The 15,296-nt window shown below is 40.1% G+C and overlaps 1 protein-coding gene across 6 annotated transcripts in view; it reads left to right on the forward strand.

Moving 5' to 3' along the window:
- Positions 1-5,451: 5,451 nt before the first annotated feature.
- FUT8 (fucosyltransferase 8) overlaps positions 5,452-15,296 on the forward strand; it is a 315,924-nt gene continuing 306,079 nt past the window's right edge. For 4 of the 6 annotated variants that reach the window (XM_064571175.1, XM_064571174.1, XM_064571181.1 and 1 more), the window contains exon 1: positions 6,369-6,807. The gene's annotated coding sequence lies outside the window, so the exon portion shown is untranslated. Of the gene's footprint in view, positions 5,594-6,368; positions 6,808-15,296 lie in introns of those variants that run through there. The other 2 variants (XM_064571176.1, XM_064571180.1) reach the window with 1 other exon arrangement.

Raw genomic sequence — 15,296 nt, forward strand, 5'->3', positions numbered from 1 at the left:
TGTATAGGCTACCCTATAATTATACATGATGGAAAAACACAGGTCAGTGGTCTGAATTAAATGAAAGATAAAGGAGAAACAGATTTATCCTAATGCAAAAAAATTGATTTAGCTATGAATAAATACCATTTGATAGGTCTGCAATACACAGAATGTTTATTATGTCAGGCATTGTGTTGAGTGCTTTTTACAAGTTGAGTCATTTATTCCTCAACCCTGTGAGCTAGAGATTATTATTCTCTCTTACAGATGGAAAACCAGAGCTCAGGGAGGTTAAGTAACTTGTCCAAGAACATATAGCTAGTAAGTGACATTTGTCTTAACTTCAAAGTTTTTAACTACCATGATAATATACCGTCTCATTGCTTCTCTATTTTCAGTTGGAAGCTATGGTCATTTCTGATGAAGCAATTATTAGTTTTTTTTTTCTTAGTTCTGCCATAACAAAGCTATGTGAACTTGATAAATCTTGAAATGTATCTGGGTCTTAATCTCTTTATCTGTAAAAAAGATTGGGTTGTATTAAATGTTAATGTATTACCTTGTTAACTCAGGTAATATTTTGTTTCTGAAGGCAAGAGCATGAGCTATTATATTTAAAAAATTTTTAATTCACCCAATATTTTTGAGTGCTTCTAGAGCTATATCTGTATTAAGAACTGTGATGAAATTAAAGATATACAAGATGTAATTTCTGCTTATGGTGTTATGGAGAAAAGACCCAGAATTGTTATTTTGCAGTAGCCTTCAGGAGTGATATAACCACCAGCTCAAACATATCTTCAAGGGTTTTTCTCTTTGTTTGCCATCTTCAGTGTGTTGACTTCATTTTAAGGTTCATTCTTCTTGCGGTTGTTAGATTGCTGTCAGTGGTAATCTCTATTATGGGCTGACTCATTCATATCTGGTAGGAAAGAGAGAATCCTCTCCCCTAAATATGGACTAAAAATCCTTCCCTTCAGCTGGATTGGACCAGTATACCCCAGGACTATAATGGTTTTCAGGTATATTAGAATATACCTAAATTAGAATAGTCTAAGACCTAGCATAACCTAGATTCCAAGTCATACTGCAGTAAAAAACAACCCCAAATCTCAGTGGCTTAAACGATAAAGGTGTATTTTTTTTTTTTTAAGATTTTATTTATTTATTTGACAGAGAGAGACACAGCGAAAGAGGGAACACAAGCAGGGGGAGTGGCAGAGGGAGAGGGAGAAGCAGACTCCCTGCTGAGCAGGGAGCCCAACGTGGGCTCGATCCCAGGACCCTGGGATCATGACCTGAGCCGAAGGCAGTTGCTTAATGACTGAGCCACCCGGGTGCCCCTAGAGGTGTATTTTTTATTCATATATCCATTCTGACCTGATGAGGGTGGGAGGTGGGGTGTTCCATATTTTCCTCTTTTAGGGACCTAGGCTAACAAAGACTCTATCATCTTCAATAACACTGGTTTTGAGACTGGAGAAGGGTAAACACTGTGAGAACTTATACTTGCAATTAAATTTTATACCTGGAAGTGACACATAATCACTTCTACCCACAACCCACTATAGACTAGTGGCTATAACTAGTCACGTGGTTCAGCTCAACTGCAAGTGTGGGGTTGAGTGGCAGGGATGTATGTATGAAAATATAATCTCTTTATATGCAAGGAAAGAGAGGGTAAGCAAGTCTCTACCATACTAGGGAATTAATTTACTGATTGATTTAGGCTAATTGAATTGCTCTTCTATAGCTGGAGGTTGGATGGGAGGTTGGATGGTTACCTAAAAAACAAACAGACAGAGAGAGAGAGAGAGAGGGAGAGAGAGAGAGAACTCTATTAATGAGGAAGGAATAGGAGTGGATGTGAACAGTGTGAACTATATGATGCTTTATCCCAATGAAGAAGACAGAAATTTCAGCCATGGAGGCAAGTCATAGAAAGGGATAGTTTGGCTAGTTTCATAAGTCTTTAAATCAATGATTTCATTTACTCTTCTAATTGGAAAGATTGGCTCTGCTCTTTGATAAGTGGGTGTAGACTGAATTTCTATTTAAGGAGTTGGCTCAAAAGTGACTTAAAAACATTTACTGGATTTCAAAGTATAGACTGTTTTTCCATATTTCATTGTTGTGGTTGCTGGCAATGGTGTGTCAAGCTGTCTAGATTTGTAGTTTTAGAACTGGCAAACAACTAAAATTTCTCCAGACCATCCCCTTTATTTTACTGATAAGAAAACTAAAGACCAAATGGGTAAAATGATTATCTCAAGGTCACACCTTTTTGCATGTAACAATAACAGTGCTGTCTTCTGAATGATTTCCTGCAAGATGTAATCCCCTAAGTAAATGTACCTAGAGCAATACTTAGAAAATAAGGACAATTAAAAATTATTAAGAATGTTTTCAGGACTGGGCGCCTGGGTGGCTCAGTTGGTTAAGCGACTGCCTTCGGCTCAGGTCATGATCCTGGAGTCCCAGGATCGAGTCCCCGCATCGGGCTCCCTGCTCAGCAGGGAGTCTGCTTCTCCCTCTGACCCTCCCCCCTCTCATGCTCTCTCTCTCTCTCATTCTCTCTCTCAAATAAAAAAAAAAAAACGTTTTCAGGACTGACGTTCAGTTGGTCCACTCTGGTAGAAATGGAAACATTTCTAAACTATTTGGTAAGTAGCTGCTGCTGAGAGCCTCTTTAGCTCCTCTCTGTGACCTCTCGGATCCCCCTATTATAATAGGATCCACCTCAAAGGGTTGCTTTGAGAATTAAATGATGGAGGTAAGAGTTATCATGGTGCCTGGCGCTCAGCAATATTATACCTAGGCTATTATTTTTATTTTAGTCATTAATAAAATGGTAGTAGTAAACTTCAAACTAGTTTCTGCATGGATGTTCACAACTTTGGAAATGTGATAATATTTAAGTTCATTAACTTTGATCTAGCTAATCTCTCAATAAAATGGCTACTAGTGTATTCACTTTAACTTTCATTTTCATCTCTTCCATTGTCTAATGGTTGACTCCACCTTGCTCCACCCACAAGACCCCACAGCTCTGGTTAATGACTAAGAATCTGACACAGGCTGTGCCAAAGAATATAATGTACTGACAAGGTTCTATCAGTTCTTGGTATAATATGACAAAAGAATGTTCTGTACCATCTCTTGCTGAGCAGAACTTATCTGCAAGTTTTCAGATAAGCAAAGACGGGTCTAAAACCTAGTTGGTGAGGGAAGGGTGGAGGAAGTGGTGGAGCACTTCTACTTGCTTAAGCAAATATCGGAAACTAGGAGTGATGAGACAGAGGCAGGCAGCTGGGGCGAGAAGAGAGAGTGAGAGGGCCCCAGGAACAGCAGTGGGTGGTGGTGGTGGGGAAGCTAGAGCTTGTGGAGAAAACATCATTTGACAGATATCTTCTGGTGACTAGTAATGTTTAGAACCTTTTGGAGATTTTTTCCTGCTCAGAAACTTAACCTAGCAAGAGAAAGGCAGAGTTTTAGCAACATTCCTCTCTGGAGAGAGTAAAAGAAATGTTTTTTAAAAGCTGGAACTGTTGTGAATTTTTTGGAAATTCATTACTGATTTGGAGCTCAGTGTGTAAAGATTTGTTCCCAAAGTCAATTGTATAACTGATACTTCCAGTTCTGAGGTGACAGCTAAATCCTGGGCATGTCCTGCAAGGGGCCTTGATAACAGTGTTCTGTCACAGGCCGAGAAGCACATTGACTCAACAGAGCAGAGTCACTAGAGAACTAATTTCTAAAGACACCCAAGTTATTTGGTATTTTAATATGTAATATAATAGCCTATCAAAATGCTAAATTTTGGGCAAATATTCCTAGGACAGATTTTTTTTTTAAAGCAGAAGGAAGTAGAGAAGATGTATTTTATTTAATTTTTTAAAAAGATTTTAAGTAATCCCTGCACCCAACTTAGGGCTCAAACTCACAACCCTGAGATCAAGAATCACATGCTCTACCAACTGAGCCAGCCAGGCACCCCTGAGAAGATATGTATTTTAATTCCTACATTTTTGGAAAGGAAAAATCAAGGCCAGATGGAAAATTGGATGTTTTGAGGCAAAAGTAAAGTAAAGCTTTGAACTTGGAGATCTTAAAGTATTATATAAGGTAAGCTTTAAAGTTAAACATGCTTGCTAAAAAAAATTTTTTTTATGTGCCATGCTCTTTAATTTTATTCAAAATCTTACTTAGCTAGTAACTACTCTTGAGAATCACAATCATGTTCTGGAGAATAGGTTAACATTGTAATCACAAAATCTATAACTTAACTCCCAAAACTCAATGACAAAGTTATATACACAGATCTAACAAGTTGAAGTCTAGAATTTATACAAAATTGGTACAATGTATTGAATAAAGCAAAACGATTTCAAGGAGAGTATTTATCTATCCTATATTCCTCTGATTTACCAATGTAAAAGCTTCAGTGAACAAATTCAGAAGTCTGGTTTTTTCCCCAACAAGAGGACACCTAGACAATCTGTCCTTAAATCAAGGTCAAAGTTGATTGACAATGTTGCTAAAATATTTTTTAAATTTCTGTTTAAACTAAAAAGTAAATATCCATCTCACTTCTGACTTCTAAAAATGATCTAGAGTATGACTGATAAGACATTAACCTTTACTTCATCTTACGATGGCATAAACCTAAAATTTCCATTCATTTCCAACAATCAAAGCTTGTGGCCCTTATAGAATTATGTTGTTTGTAAGCTTTGTACAGGAACTTCTTTAGTGGAGGATGGCAACCACGCATTAAATAAATCATTGTTTTATGATGATATACAAGCTCTCCGAGCTAGAACATAATTCTCGCTCTGCCAGTATCTTTTTTGTGTAACTTTAGACAGGTCACTCTACTTTCCCCTCAATTTTCTCTTCTTAGGGAGATAACAGTCATAAAAACGACTGGAAACTACTTTGCTGAGAGCTTTTTCTTTAAAGGACTGACAATAAATACCAGAGTCACAAGGTCCAGCAAACCTAAGAAGAAGCTGAGCTTCTTGAAGACAGGGAACTTTTTTTCTTCTCTGAGTCATCAGTTATCTTATTTGTTTTTCTGTAATACAGTTCTTCGCCTATAGAAAGGCCTCAATAAATACTGTAAAGTTATGAATGTTATTAGGCAGATTGCAGTCTTGGCAGGCCAGTGCCTTGTAAATCTCTTTGCTGTGATCCTTTTCATACTCAGCATCTAAAACGCCGCCGCTATTTGCTTTGGGATAAGTACCCAAGGCATTTATTTAAAAATATCCAAGTCTAGAGAACGAATTTTTCCGTCTTTGGGGCACCATCTCGCTTTCTGCGGTACCGCGCTCCAGGCTTGGGATCTGGGTCCCGAGGCTACAGGGAAGAGTTGGGTCCGGGAAGCTCATCCTCCGGCCGTCGGATTGGTCGGCTCGCACTCCACTCACACGGCTCGAGTCTCTGATTGGCCACCGTGGCACCCCCTCCCTCGGTCCGCGACTACTTTGTGTGCCGAGGCGGCGCATTTAGGTCCTCCGGCTCAGCTCACGGTGTGGGCCGGTCACAGCTAACTCTTCGGCCCACTGCTCTGCATCGCGGGCGCCAGGAATTTCCCGAGTGCAAGCGGGTAGGAAGCATCCTAGGGAACCCCTCTCCCGCACCCCCAAAGTTCTCTTTGCCGTACTGAATAAACTTCCGCCTCAAAGGGGCTGTCGCAGCCGCGGGTCGGGGGAGAGGCTAGGCATCAAACTCAGGCCCTTGTGGGAGGGCTTTCTGTCGGGGCAAATGTGGAAACAGCTCTCACAAGATAAAACAGGGCTTCGCTAGTTGCATGTGGGTGCGATGCCCAAGCTGCAGCCGAACGGCCAGACCTGGGCTGCAGGGGCTGAGCAGCAGCGATCCCCTCTGAAAAGTAGCAAGGAGCCTGCTTCAAATCTCCAGGACCACTGCTCCTTAGGGCCGCGGAATGAACTGGCTCGGGCCAGTCCGTTCCCCGGCTGTCGAGAATACGACATTCCCTGGAGATGGCGCTCCCGGGAGTGGGGAGTTCGGCTCGAGTCGCGCCGCCGTCAGCCTCCGGCCTGCAGGCGGTAGGGGGCGGCCTACGCTCGTGTAGGAAGCAGGCGCCCAAGCGCAGCTGCTGCCCTGCTGGAAGTCTCCCGGTCCCTCTGTGGCCCGCGGCTCTGCCTGGCAGCGGATGCTGCAGTTACGCTATCCACCGGCGCAGCGAGAAGGGGGCGGGAAGCAGCCGTGGCACATGCCAGGGTCGCCGTAGGTGGCAGCGGCCGGCGCATGCGCGCCCTCTCCCAGAAGCCTGTAACGCTGAGGGGCGCGCGCCCCCAGCCGCGCGCGCACGCTTGCGCTAGCCAAGGCTTCCCCGCCTGCGCTCGTTGTCAGAGCCGCTCCGGCGCGTGCGCGCGTTATCTCCGGCCGACCCGAGTAGCGGTGTTCCCTCAGCTCCAGGCCCCCGCCCCACACCGCCCCTTCCCAGCCCCCAGCCAACCGGTCCCCTTCCTCTCCTGGCGGAATGGGGCCGGTGCTGCTCGGGGTCGCGCGCCCGGGACCCGGCTCGCGCTCGGTCTCGCGCTGTCAGCGACTGCCCCGCTCGCGCCGCCTCGCGCTCTCGCTCAGTCAGTGGCGCCGAAGGCTCCGTTAAGCGGCGGCGGCGGCGGCGGCGGCGGTTCCTGTTTCCGTTTCTTCCTCTCCCTTCAGTCGGGAGAAGCATCCTCCACCCAGCCACCCCTCCCACTCCCCAACGGGGCAGCTGCGGCTGAGGGCTGTGGCGGCGGCGGTGGCGGCGGCAACTGGGTACGGCGGAGATCGCCTCTGCTCCCGCCTCGGGTAAGGGGGCGTTTGGGAGCCGGGCCCCGCGCCCCTCGGGGTCTGGGGCTGGGCTAGTGCGGGATTCGTGGAGGCGCCGGGTTTGTGATTGGGGGCTGTTGCCGCTCTTTTCCCCCAGGCGTTCCCCGGGCCTGTTGCTGCAACTGCTGCTGCTTACCCAGGGGCTCCGGGAAAAGTGGGGAAGAAGCCCCCGGGACGCTCTGGCGCGGCCCGGGGGCGCGGGCTGGGGGTGAGGGGCGCCTGCAGCCGCGGCTGTCCTCGGCGTCGCGCATCCTTGCTTCGGGCAGGGGCCGAAGCCAAGGAGAGGAGAAGGGATGGGGGCGGGGGTGGGAGGTGTCCCTCTTTTCCCTTCTCCACCTACCTGCCCTTTTGCCAGCAACTCGGTCCCTGTAATCACGGACTGTGGGGAGGAGGATGCTTGTACGTTACGGGCTTTTGTGAGGGGTTCTTGGGCCAGAAATCGGGGGGTGGGGGGTGGACCCGTACAAAGATCCGCTCCCGGCGAGGGGCCAATGCCTGGGCAGTTAAAGGCGTGAGTGCCGCTGCACCCTCCAGCTGATGGGGGAATGATCAGCTGGCGGCTTTTGAGTATCTAAACTTATTTGGGAAGGTTAAACGAGTCCTTATTAATTAAAGGAGATTTTTTCCTGCAAGAGTGAGTGGGTTGTCGGGTGCAGCACCTGTTCTTTTACTGTGGGCATTGCAATCTTCAGGCACACACAACGTCAGAGACGCAGTGTATATCTTAAGTTAAATGGCAGTGTCTTGGTTAGGGTTTATCCCTGGTGAGCTTTTAGCGTTTTGCCGTGTATTATTAGCCTTTTGATTGAGGCCTTGGAGAAAGGCAGAGAGAGGTATTGTTTCTTCTTTCCATGTTTGAATTAATTTACAGTGGACTTAAGCCAACTTTGGAAGGTGAACCTAGGAAAGGCAGAATCTCCAGTAGATAACCCCAAACTTCAAGGTAAGGCAGAACAGATTTCAACAAGTTTTCAATCAGTTTCGAATTAAGCTCATCAAGGGTAACTGAACTTTGACTCGGCTCTCTTTAGAAATTGTAGGCAAGGTTTCATTATAGTTTTTTTACTTCTTGTTACTCCTAGGGTTAAGTGTATATTTACATTATTAAATTTAAATTTCATGTTTTTATACTTAGGTCTTTTAAAGGGTGCATTATATATATGAAAACATTTTAGGAGAGAAATTAAGCATAACAGCACTATACTGAAATAATGGAGCAAGTTGTGTTTTCCCTTCTTTAAAATAACCTAAAAAGCAACCTAAAATCCTATGCCAAATGATAAGATCTTGTACATTGCCAGCTTTGTGAAATATACCATAAAATGTGTATAGAAAGTGGCAATTACTTGATTTATAAATACTACAGTAGTAAGGATAAGGTGGGCATTCAAACATTTGTATTTGTGAATTTACAGTTTAGTATATAGAAATGTAGGGAGTTAGAAACGAATAGGCTATAAGGACCATTGAAGGGTGATTTGGGGCATGGATTTTCCTTTTGCTGCTTTTATAAATTGAGAATTGTACTTGAAGAGCTGAACAGCTGGAATGAAACTTGTATAGATTGCAGAAACATGCAAAAGTGTATCTTTGATCAAGTAGTGAGTTAACATGAGGAGTATACTGTAGTTTATTAGGATAGTGAATCAAAATAATTTCCATAAAATATAGCACCATATGGATCATCTAGGATGTTCTTAAATTTAAAGAGTCGCTTGAAGTTGTTTTCCTACAAGTCATCCTATTTGAGATGTATGGAATTGAAAAAAACAATAATTCTGATTACATTATGCAGTGTTTGGTTTCAGTTTTAATTATTTTTAAAGTACTGGAATGTCCTTAAAAGTGGTGAATTTTGAAATTTGCTAGTGGCTTGGAAAAACTTGTGTTGTTAATTTTTTTAAGTGCAGTTATATTAGTAGGTTGGTCTGGAGGGGGAGCTAGTGCCAAAGCAAAGCATAGCTTAATATGTGTTTGAACTTTTAAAATGCCCAAACCCAGGTTTTTGTGACCAGAAGGAACATAAATTTTTAATTAAAAGAGTAAGGGAATTGATATGGGCATATATCTGAACATAGTTATTTGTGGAATATCTATATACACATATATATATGTTGTATATTACAAATAACTTAAAAATCTTTTCATGATCTGGAATAATGGAAAGTATATGCTTAAGGCTTATTGAATTTCTCGTTTACAATCTCAGAAAAATATGCCCCATAATGTAGAGTGTGTGATAGTAGTTTCTTAACTTTCTTGTGCATTGCATCACAAGGGAAGTAGTCTTAATCCTTTGTGCATGTTGTATGTTCTTAAATTTTTTCTTTATAATAACCTATAGTCCTAAAATTTCAAAAATCAAGTAGAGTCTTATATGGGCAAAGATATTGACTGGGTAGTAAGCTAAGTATTTACCAAGAGTAGAGATATTAAGAAATGGACCCTTCAGACATCTGGAAAGCAGGATGCCAAGGTCACTTCTTAACCTCTGTCTCCTGTAATATAACGCAGTGAGTCTAGCCTGTTTACTGAATTGAACTTGGGCCTTTGAATATAAAGCAATTATTTTTTGGTTTATGGCACTTTAGGTTAGATTTCTCAACTGTAATTAGGTATGCGAATTTACTTCTCACAGTTCATATATTCTTTAAATTCAAGGCTAGAAATTGATAATGTATATATTAAAATAATTAGAATATTTTGTTTTCTGAAGATAGTGGTTGGGCTGCTTGTTCTCTCTTGCTCTCCATTATGTAAACAATCTCAGTGCTGATAAAATAAAAAATAGATTCTTTGAAAAGAATGACAATACCTGTGAGATAAAGAGTAGTGAGGTGTTCACCATTTTTAAGGGGTTTATGCTATAAATTAAACAATGTTTTATAAGACATGCCAGACTATTTTTATGTATCTTTTTCAATTTCTTAAATGGTTATTTTTGATTTACTATAAACTGCATTACTAAATTTCTTGTTTTAATTAAACGGTAAATATACCCACTTCATTTTATAGGACACTTATAAGAGTTACCATTTTATAATCATAAGAGTAAATATAAACCAAATGTAATTTTTTTTTAACTGTAAAACACAACTGGGGCACCTGGCTGGCTCAGTTGATACAGCATGCGACTCAATTTCAAGGTTGTGAGTTCGAGCCCCATGTTGGGCGTGGAGGCTACTTAAAAAACAAAATACAGCTAAGATTCTAAACAATGCTGAAACTAAAAGTATTAACTATTGTAGTACTTTTATACCCTTCGTCAATACTAGTCCTGTTGGTACTCCTCAGATGAGGTACCAACTTCCAGGCTTCTGTAGTGAGCAGTAGTGTAGTAGGTGTGACATTTAGAGGACAGTTCAGTTTTTTCTTTGGTTTCCTTCTTAATGAGTCTGTGGCTTATATTTCTGTACTATTTGGTATACGGTTTCTTTTTGGCAGTTGGAATTGTTATTAAATTGTAGTTTGCTATAATGAGACAAATGTTTAAAAGTAAAAGATATTTACAATCAGTTTTTAAAAAAACATTTTAAAATTCCCAACAGAAGATTATTATATAGGGATGTATATACATTTAAGATATATTTTTTAAGAGATTAGTCTTATGTCTGAACCTTCTTTTCTCTCTACGTTCTGCTCTCCAGCCTACTCTTCTTCAACTTCCCTCCATATCCACAATTTTCTCTTTGGAATAATTAGGGATCAAACCAATAAAAGGAACGATATCACTCACCTGGCATAGGTTTTTCTTCCTTGATTAAATAAATGACCTTATTATCAGTCTCTACAATATTCTAAACATATAACCCATATACACTTTATATGATACTATACATTTTACTTTTAATGGAAGAAGAATTTATAGGGCCTATGGGATTATGCTGTGTATTTCAATATTAGTTACTCATATTTGTTACAGAAAACAGAGCTATATGGTTAATTTCATTTAAGTTTTCTTTTAAAAAGACTTTAATATTTACCAGAACCTAATAGCTCACTCACCTGTTACTTTTTAAAAATATCTTTTTGTGATAATTTGTTTTGTTTTTTGTTTTTTTGTTTTTTGGTCATCAGAAAATGACATGTGAAGAGGAAATATGTTTCGAGTTTTTTAAAAAAACTGTACTGATGTGGCTCAGACTTGCTTTTGCTTTTGGTTCTATAGTATAACCTCTTCATTTGAAGCACTGGAATAAACCTTTAAAGATCACTATTGAAATGCTCCCTATTTTTGTTGTATCCTAGAACTTGAGTTTTTCACATTTATTTTAACAATGGGAGAAACTGAAAAAATATGACAGCATACTGATGTTTCGATTGGATTTAACAGTTCTACTTGTCACAGTCTTGATGACTGGTTAATGTAAATAAAGTTCACATTATAAAATATGTAATAAAATGTTGATATTAATCATATATGTAAAGGAGAAATTAAACTACTGTTTATCTTAGAATCTGAGTTATGAGAAATATTACATGATATGAACTTTAAATGCTATAACTTTCTGATTATAAATGAACAAAAGTAACAAAAATAGGAGATTCTTCTATTTAATTTACTGCAAACTTATAACTAAAATGAAAATGAACCTGTTTTGTGTTTATGTACATCTTTTTATTCAGTTGACTGTTAATGAACCATGAATGAGTTTCAAATTTTTAATAATTTTGTGGCTGGATTATATCCCTTAAATGAGATATGAAATTCCATTAATACCTAGAGCAAGAATAAATTTGCATGTGGTAAAAACAATATTTCCAAACCATCAAACTATAAAAGCATAGCAATGTTATTAAATGACTTAAGTCATCATTCCATAAGCTAGTTTTAAAAATAATTTTTATAATTTTAAAAATATAATTGATCATAATATCTTGATTGGTGGTAAAGGTGGGAAAAATATAATTTGTAGCTTCTATATTATATCCATTGTTTTAGACTTTACCAGTGTTTGGGGCAGTCAGTGAAGGGAAGGAGATTGAGAGAGGCAGAGGATCTTACTGGTTGACGAGCCTGCTTTGTTTGGAGGTGAGGGAGAGTTCTTTAGTTTTTCTTTGTCCCTCCATTTCTTTCTTTTCCCTGTTTGTCATCCTTACTCTCCCAATTGTAGGAAATGTGGCAGTTGACAATATCCTTATAGGATTTTTTTTCTTAGAGTTCATAGAACATTTCCTGGTGAAACATTAGCTTTTATGTTACAATAGGTTTATTATAATGATTTCATTTCCTCTGAGGCAGTAGGCAAGAGACTAGCAGCACTTCAATTGGGGTAGAGTTTATTATTATTTATTAAAAAATGATTTTTTGTAACCATGTAAAAAGGGATATGGGGTTGTTGGTTCATTAATTGTTAAGGGCGCTGCATCAGTCTGCTTAATATTTAATATATCATAATCCCCTCTTCCAGTTTACTGGAATGCATTCTCATGTCTCCTTTGTTATTTCTGTCTTCATCTATGGAGTTTTTGTGTATAAGGAATTGGTTTGTAGAACATCACTTCACCTTCTTTGTGTACCACATTGCAGTAAGAAAAATGTAAAAAAAAAAACAAACCCCAAAACCGTACTGTGTCCCTTGAAAAGAACAAACTAAAATGAGCAGCAGTGTTCTCCTTTCGTGGGAATACTGTTAGCAAGTTTAAGCCAGTTATTGTGAAAAGGTCACAAGGAGAAAGTGTATGTTTGATAATTAGGGCCCTAATCATTTGGGATCTGACTGATTCAGTTTCTCTAACACATGGAATTGTACCTGAAAGAGAAATATATTCAGCTGAGATTGTGTTCTATTTTTCCTGTCTTGAATTCTTTGAATAACTGCTTAATTCATGTCAAAAGATCGTAATTTTGAGAAACCTACTCTTTAAAATTAGAGTTTAAGCTAGGATAAACATTTTGCTTTCTTTTTATAAGTTTCAGATTTTTCTTTCTCTTTTAGGAAGTTTGGTGAAACTCGGGGGCTTTAGGAAGGTGGTAATTGAAATTCTTGAGGCCAAAAGTTCTTTCGTTAGCCTTAGTAAACTGAGCCTCAGCAGCATGGGAAATGTAGGTTTACTAAGTAATCCTGACTGCTTCCTCTGACATAATTACAGATATCTAGGCCTCCATTAATTAAAACTCTGTTTATTTTTAAGGTTCAAACAGTGGTGTTTCTCATAGATGTAAAACATTAACTGTTATGAGAGAGATATAACTTACTCTTAATTTGTAAGTAAACAAAGAATAGGCTGTCAACGCTGAGTAAACTGAAGAGATGTATATACCTAATAAGGATGCACAAACAATAAACTGAAGAAACTTGCTAATATGCAATTAAGAATGGTTCCTCTTAATAAAAAGACTATTAATGTTTAAATTATAGTGGCACAAAGGTGTCATGAAAATGAAATCACTAAAGAATTCTGTTTTGGAACAATTTGTCAGACCAGATAACAGACAAAGGAGCACATCCTCTATTCTTTTTTTTTTTTAAGATTTTATTTATTTATTGGTCAGAGAGAGAGAGGGCACAAGCAGGGGGGAGCTGAAGGCAGAGGGAGAAGCAGGCCCTCCGTTGAGCAAGGAGCCCAGTGTGGGACTTGATCCTAGAACCCTGGGATCATGACCTGAGTCGAAGGCAGACGCTTAACTGACTGAGCCACCTAAGCATCTGCACCTCCTCTATTCTAAACTGTCTGCAGAGGCTTAGAGCAGTGCACATCCTATCTAAAAGGAAATAATGATCAATAACCAAAGTGTTTTCAGAGGATTTATGCACATTTCCTATGTATATATTTGTGCACTTCCTGTTACTTTCTGTATCTATGGAAAATATAAGGGTGGAAAATAAAGTACCTAACTTTTGGAAATTCTGAAGGGAAAAGGATCTGAAGTTTGCAAAACTGTTTTTTTGTGTGTGTGTGTGTTTTAGTGATACTTTTTTTTAAAGATTTTTAAAAATTATTAGAGAGGGAGCTCGAGCAGGGGGTATGGGGGGTTGCAGAGGGAGAAGCAGACTCCCCGCTGAGCAGGGAGACCCACACGGGTCTTGATCCTAGGACCCTGAGATCATGACCTGAGCTGAAGGCAGACGCTTAAAGGACTGAGCCACCCAGGCGCCCCTGGTGATACTTTTTGACGTATAATTCCCCAACAGCTTTGTGGACTTAAAGACAAAATCTGAGTTCCTTCTTAGTCATTTTTTGAATAGCTTTATTGAAGTATAAATTATATCTCAAAGTTTGCAGCTTAAGTTTTATTTATTTTTTTAAAGACTTATTTATTTTAGAAAGAGCACACACGGTGGGGAGGGGCAGGGGAGAGGGTAAGAAAGTCTTAAGCAGGGGCGCCTGTGTGGTTCAGTAGGTTAAGTGTCTGCCTTCGGCTCAGGTCATGATCCCAGGGTCCTGGGATCGAGCCCTGCATCGGGCTCCTTGCTCGGCGGGAAGCCTGCTTCTCCCTCTCCCACTCCCCTGCTTGTGTTCCCTCTCTCCCTGTGTCTCTCGCTGTCAAATAAATAAAATCTTAAAAAAAAAAAAAAAGTCTGAAGCAGACTCCCTGTTATGAGCATAACATGGGGCTTCATCTCATAACCCTGAGATCAAGACCGGAGCCGAAACCAAGAGTCAGACTCTTAACCTACTGCACCCCTCAGATGCCCCCACAGCTTAAGTTTTAATAAACTTATATATTGTGCAGCCATTATCACAATTTAATTTTAGAAATCTTTAATTCTCCAAAAAGTTCTTTCTTGCCCACCTTCCCAATCCCTGCTCCAACTCCCAGCCCTAGGCAACCACTGATCTCCTTTTTGTTTCTGTAGTTTTGCCATTTCTAGAAATTTGACATTAAGAGAATCATACAATATATATTCTTTTGTGTCTGGCTCCTTTCATTTAGTATCATCCTGTTTAGTCATTTGAATGAATGGTTAAAGTAGAAAAGCTTTAAACCTGGAATCAGGAGATTGGATACTAGCGTTAGCTTTGCTACCAAGTGTATAAACTTGGGTAAGCCACTTGTTCCCCCTGGGCCTTTGCTTTTTTTCCATAAAATGAATTATTTGGATTTTCTTCTATTCCAGTTTTTACAGCTGTGTAGATATTCACTGACCTTTTCCTAGAATGTATCTTAACTCTTCCCCTTAAATATAGTCACTTTACTATTATTTTTTGAATCAGAAATGAGGCTTATGGTCTAATTTTTTAAGATTTATTTATTTATTTATTTGAGAAAGAGAGGGAGCATGTGTGAGCTTGTGGTGGGGAGGGGCAGAGAGTCTTAAGCAGACTTGATGTCCGACTTGGGGTTTGATTTCACGACCCTGAGATCACTATCTGAGCTGAAACCAAGAGTCAGGTGCTTAACCAACTGCGCCACCCAGGTGCCCAAAAACGAGGCTTATAGTCTAGTACGTGAGTCAGCTGTGGACAAATATGGGACTGTCTTGAAGAAACAAGATGGTTGATTAAACTTTTTCTTGAACATT

The sequence above is a fragment of the Mirounga angustirostris genome, unplaced genomic scaffold, assembly GCF_029215605.1.
Source record: "Mirounga angustirostris isolate CCGP_5_RB_7025 unplaced genomic scaffold, mMirAng1.0.hap1 SCAF_9, whole genome shotgun sequence".
NCBI classification, from domain to species: Eukaryota; Metazoa; Chordata; class Mammalia; order Carnivora; family Phocidae; genus Mirounga; species Mirounga angustirostris.